The 5,801-nt window shown below is 47.7% G+C and overlaps 2 non-coding genes across 2 annotated transcripts; both read left to right on the forward strand.

Annotated features, from left to right (window-relative positions):
* Positions 1-5,040: 5,040 nt before the first annotated feature.
* On the forward strand, positions 5,041-5,112 carry Trnag-ucc. The gene has a single exon. It is a non-coding gene; the product is annotated as a tRNA-Gly (tRNA).
* Positions 5,113-5,448: 336 nt separating this feature from the next.
* Trnah-gug lies at positions 5,449-5,520 on the forward strand. Its single transcript has one exon. It is a non-coding gene; the product is annotated as a tRNA-His (tRNA).
* The last annotated feature ends 281 nt before the right edge of the window (positions 5,521-5,801 follow it).

Below are 5,801 nucleotides of genomic sequence, written 5' to 3' on the forward strand. Positions count from 1 at the left end.
AAAAAAAAAAAAAGTCACAGATTTTTTGGGGGGTGGGGTAGAGACCTGGGCTGACTTTTAATTGAGATCCTCAAATCTCAGCCTCCTGATTCAGAATTTTTTTTTGAAGGCCTCTAGTCCTTTGGAGAAATAATTTGGAGAGATAAATTAGGAGAAAATATGCATTTACAGAATCTTGTGATTTCTGAAGATATTGCAACAAAGGAATTTGGCCATGTCATGGTTTTGGGGGGGGGTTTGTGTGTGTGTGTGTATCCTGGTCCTGGAGTTTGAATTCAGGTTGGGCTCTGACTCTTGAGTTTTGAGACTGCTGCTCTTCCACTTAAGCCACAGCTCCACTTCTGGCCTTTTTCTGGAGGTGAACGTCTCACAGAATTTCCTGCCCATGGCTGGCTTCAAACTGAGATCCAGATCTCAGTCTCCTAAGTCGCTAGGATTACAGACTATGGTGTTGTGTGCTAGGTTTTGTGTGGACAAAGAGTTTTCTTTCTCTGGGATAAATGGTTAGGAGTGTAAGTGCCACGTCATATAATAATTATACATTTACTTTATTATATATATATATATACATTTTTATTTTTATTTTTTTTGCCGGTCATGGAGCCTGAACTCTAGGCCTGGGTGCTGTCCCTCAGCTCTTCAGCTCAAGGCTAGTGCTCTAGCTCTTGATCCACAGCGCCACTTCCCAGCTTTTTCTGCTTATGTGGAGCTGAGGAATTGAACCCAGGGCCTCATGCTTGCAAGGCAAGCACTCTACCACTGAACCACCTTCCCAGCCCCTGTGCATTTATTGTAAAAAAGTTAACTGCCAAGCTATTTCCCAAGTGACTACCGCTTTACATTCCCTGAGGATGGGTACCATACCGAAAAACTGCAACCTGTGCATGGGTTCCTTTGTCTCTAGGATCTGGAAGACAGAGGCCACGGACTCAGAGGAAGAAGTCAAAAGGCAGAAAATTATTGAAGGGAAGAGCCGCAGAGCTCCTCCAGACGGGTGGGTCCTAAGTCGAGCTGTGCGGGGGTTCATGAGGGTCTCTGGGAGAAAGCCACGTGACCCCAAGGTCACTGGACAGCCCGCGGGCCTGGTCAGCCCCAGGCCCCGTCCTGGCTGCAGGCTACACGGCTCTCCATGCATCCTTCAGCCCCTGAGTGGGAGTCCATTCCCGCACACCTCTGTTCACGCCCAGGAGCAATGGGCCAAGACCGTCATGTCCAGAGGGCCACAGTGAGACTGCCCAGGGCCTGGTGACGTGGAGTGGGGTCTGCACACGGAACACCCAGGGCGTGGGGAGGGAGGGGAAGCTTTCTAGGAGGGGCCTGCACCCCAATTGTCCAGCCAGGCCCTCTTCTCTCAGGCACACTCAGTTTCTCTGCATTCTTTTTTTTGGGGGGAAGGGGGGTCCAGTCGTGGGGCCTGAACTCTGGGCCTGGGCGCTGTCCCTCAGCTCTTCAGCTCAAGGCTAATGCACTACCACTTGAGCCACAGCACCACTTTGAGATTTTTTTTTGCTTATGTGGCGCTGAGGAATCGAACCCAGGGCCTCATGCATGCAAGGCAAGCGCTCTACCACTGAGCCACCTTCCCAGCCCCCACTACAGTTTTTATACCACAGTTTACCCATTCATCTATGAAAGGCCCTTCTTTCATTTCCATCTTTATGGGCAGCTCTATATGAATAGTGCCACCAAGAACATACACGTACAAGTGTTTACCTGTTTTCAGTTCTTTGGGGGTATATGCGTAGGAGTGGAATTACTGAGTCATATTCTATATTTAGCTTGTTGAGGAACTGCCAAACTGTTCCCTGCAACAGCTGCATCCTTTTATATTCCCACGAGGGCTCCAATTTCTACTTACCCTTATCAGCACTTGCTATTTTCTATCTGCTAATTTATAGCCATCCTTTGTAGTTGTCAAGTGGTATCGTATGAGGGTTTTTTTTTCATTTTGCTATAACTAAGAACATCACACACCTGTTCATGGTTTTGTTTCCATTTGTTTATTTTATTTTATTTACTTGCTGGCAGATTAATATCTGCTGGGACTTAACATCCCAGGCAGTGTCAAGCTCAAGGGTGGTTAGTTTGTGTGTTTGTTGCCAGTCCTGGGGCTTGAATTCCCACTCTACCACTTGGAGCCACAGCTCTATTTCCAGCTTTTTGGTAGTTAATTGGAGATAAGAGGCTCACATACTTTCCTTCCTGGACTGGCTTTTAACCTTGATCCTCAGATCTCAGCCTCCTGAGTAGCTGGGATTATTGGTGACTGGCAGAGGGTAGGTTTTTTTTTTGTTTTTTTTATTGTAAAGATACTATACAGAAGCCGGGCGCTGGTGGCTCACGCCTGTAATCCTAGCTACTCAGGAGGCTGAGATCTGAGGATCGCGGTTCAAAGCCAGCCCGGGCAAGAGAGACCGTGAGACTCCTATCTCCAATAAACCACCAGAAAACCGGAAGTGGCGCTATAGCTCAAGTGGTAGAGCGCTCACCTTGAGCTGAAGAGCTGAGGGACAGTGCCCAGGCCCAGAGTTCAAGCCCCACGACCGACCAAAAAAAAAAAAAAAGATACTATACAGAGGGTTACAGTTACATGAGTGAGGTAATGAGTACACTCCCTCTTGAACATTGTTACCCCCTCCATTGTTTTCCCCCAGAGGGTAGGTTTTTAAGGGGAGTCATTTGGCATCTTTGGGATCTTTTTATCTTCAGTTGGCATCATCTTCCTCCTCTTCTTTTCTTCCTCCTCCTTCATCTCCTTTTTCTTCTTTGTGCTTGTATTAGGGCCTTGGTACTTTAGGTCTCAAGGCTTGGGAGCCAATTATTTCTTGTTACATCTCACTAACATGAAGTTTCCTCTAAGTAAAGTAAAATGGTCCAGTATTAGCTCAGTATGAGAATGTAACCTTGAATATCCCAATTTGGGGGAATGGGGAGGAAAATAACCAAACATTGAGCAGCTGAGCCATGCTAACTGGTAAAGTAATTAAGTTATGAAAATTGTGACTGTAAACATACTTCAGGGTTTGTCCCGCTAAACTCCTCCCTATTATTTAAAACAATTTAAAGCTCAGAAACCCTACATTCTCTCATCAGTGAGTTAAACTCAATCTACTGAGCCACGCCTACTGAGAATCCATAGGCTGAGTGATTATCACTGCTGTGTAATGTTCCTTTTAAGCCAAACTAAATTCATAGGACCTGGGAGAGGAAGAGAGATGGAAAGAGACAGGGAGGGAAGGAGTGAGAGAAAAGACAAGAGAGAGAAGACAGCATGGCTGCAATCCTAGCTGCTGAGGAGGCTGAGATTTGAGCATCATGGTTTGAAGCCAGCCGGGACAGGAAAGTCTTGTGAAACTTTTATCTCCAATAAACTACTCAGGAAAAGCTGGAAGTGGAGCTCTGACTCAATTGATAGTATGCTAGTCTTGAGCACAAAGAAGCTCAGGGACAGCACCTAGGCCCTGAGTTCAAGCATCAGAGCTAGCAAAAATAATAATAAATCTGAAAATATAAAATTTAAAGAGAGATAAGAGAAAGAGAGAAGAAACAAGAAAGAAGGGGAAAAATGGTATAATAGACCTAGGATCTCTTAGCTTTTTACTCCTAAAATGTCCTTTTCATAGTTCCTAAGTTCCTGGTTGTTTTTGGTGAAGATCTTTACTTTGCTACTGAGTTACTGGTGTTTTTCTATCTGTCTGGTCTGGATACTATCTGTGATTATATGCAGTAAAATCCTCCCGTGGTTCTCTGAGTCAGGCTTGACTCAGAAGAAAGAAGTACCTGGGAGTTATCTTGAAGTGGAGAAGGCTGAATATTCTAGAATATTAAAATCCAGCCACTCAAAAATAGCAATCAACATGGAAAGGCAAACCAGTCATCTACTTTTTTATGAGAAAATGTTACTGTTTTCCTTATGGTCTAGTGGTTATGAGATAGTGCCCCTTCTTTCCACCACTGGGGGTTTGAATCCTGGTCAGGGAATAAGCCCTTTTTCCAGAAGGTACCAATTTCCTCTTCAATGAACTAAAAAAATCAAATGCAAGAACTGAAACTGCTAAAATGCCAGAAGAAAACATTAGTAAACAATCATCTTGATTTTGTAACTGGAAGGACTTTGAAGAAAAACAGCATAGCAAAAATAAAACTGATGGATTAGACTGTATTGAAACAAGAACCTTCTGGCCATCTAAAAGTCCCATAAATACTATTAAAAGACAAAGGATAAAGTGGCATAAATCAGCAAGGAAAACAACCAACGGGGAAGGAGAACAGATAAAAACACACGACTTAGTAAAAACAAATTACAAAGACAAATCATTGTTAAACTTATGAAAAATGACGGAGTTCAATAGTAATAAGCGCAAATTGAAATGATCCACGTTCTCATTTTAACCACGGGCCAGTTGTAAAGATGGAGAGATTACAAGAGTGGCATGGATCACGACGTACTGTCCTCATGAACTGACCTGCGGAATTGGAAACCCCTCTACACAAATATGTAAAGAAAAATAGATGAGTAAAAACACGAAGAGAATGTGCTATCCATGACCCACGTGAATCGTTCAATGCTCATTGATGAGTCTGCAATATGGTAATAGGTATCCAAGGCTTTAAAACGTACGTCTCTTCATCTGAAATAGAGAAACCTATTGGTGCGATTGATTCACTTTAAAAACAAAGGAAACAGTAAAATAAGCTCAGATGGGGAGGTGGACGCCGCGGGGAGCTGGGAGCGTTCAAGGGAGGGTGGTTTATTTGCGTATCTAAAAATAAACAGTGAAACCAATTAATTGTTTCAAGAAGAGGGAGAGTTGGCGGCGTGGGGCTGATGGGATACTTGGCACAAAGAATGGCCAGGTCACCATGGAACCCCCTTCTAGAACTCCCTGGAACTCTTCCACCGGAGGAAGTTCCGGGAGGTGTCTTCCCGGGGTCTTCTTGCACGTCAGGGTTCGGTTTCTCTTCCATTCCGGTCACAAACCGAGCGGAGCGGATGACATCACCTTCATAGGGAGACCTGCGGAGCCCTGCCGACCGGGTGCGTTGGTGGTATAGTGGTGAGCATAGCTGCCTTCCAAGCAGTTGACCCGGGTTCGATTCCCGGCCAACGCAGCGTTTCCACCTTTTAATTTACTTTTAGACTATTTGGCTTTTTCAAGGGAACTCGTGGAAGCCTCGGCTTCAGAGGATTTTGCCCGCTCGTCCGAGGCAGGTCAGACTCACTATGGACTCGGGGGTCAGCCCTGCGCCCCTCGACGCCCCTAGGCGCGGTCTGCACACGGAATCCTCCGTCCGGGGCGCGTGCTCGAGACGGCGCGGCTGGGCCCGGACCGCGGGCTCGGGGGACCGCGATCCCCGAGATGGTGCCGCCCAGGGCCCCGCGGCGCAGAGCGCGCGCTCGGCCTCACACGCGGAGAAGGACGGGCGCCGGCCGGCCGCGCGTGGCGCGCCGTGATCGTATAGTGGTGAGTACTCTGCGTTGTGGCCGCAGCAACCTCGGTTCGAATCCGAGTCACGGCAGGAGGCGCGGCGGCCCGCCCTGCTTTTTCCTCTTTGCAACGGGGCCGGATCGTCCCTGTTGGTGTGGCACACGCGCGCACACTCAGTCACATCCGAGCTCCTTGCCCGGCCCCGCCACCCGGAGAGACTAAGCCGAGCACCCCCGAGACTGACACCCCGGGGTGCTGGGCTTCCCCGGCGGGAGGAGGCGACTCCAGCCCGGCCCCCGGGGAGGAGAACCGAGAGCCTGGCCGCGAGCGCCCACTCCTGGCCGGGAGCACCCACGCCGGGGCCGGGAGCAC

The sequence above is a fragment of the Dipodomys ordii genome, unplaced genomic scaffold (assembly GCF_000151885.1).
Source record: "Dipodomys ordii isolate 6190 unplaced genomic scaffold, Dord_2.0 Scaffold39, whole genome shotgun sequence".
Taxonomy (NCBI): domain Eukaryota; kingdom Metazoa; phylum Chordata; class Mammalia; order Rodentia; family Heteromyidae; genus Dipodomys; species Dipodomys ordii.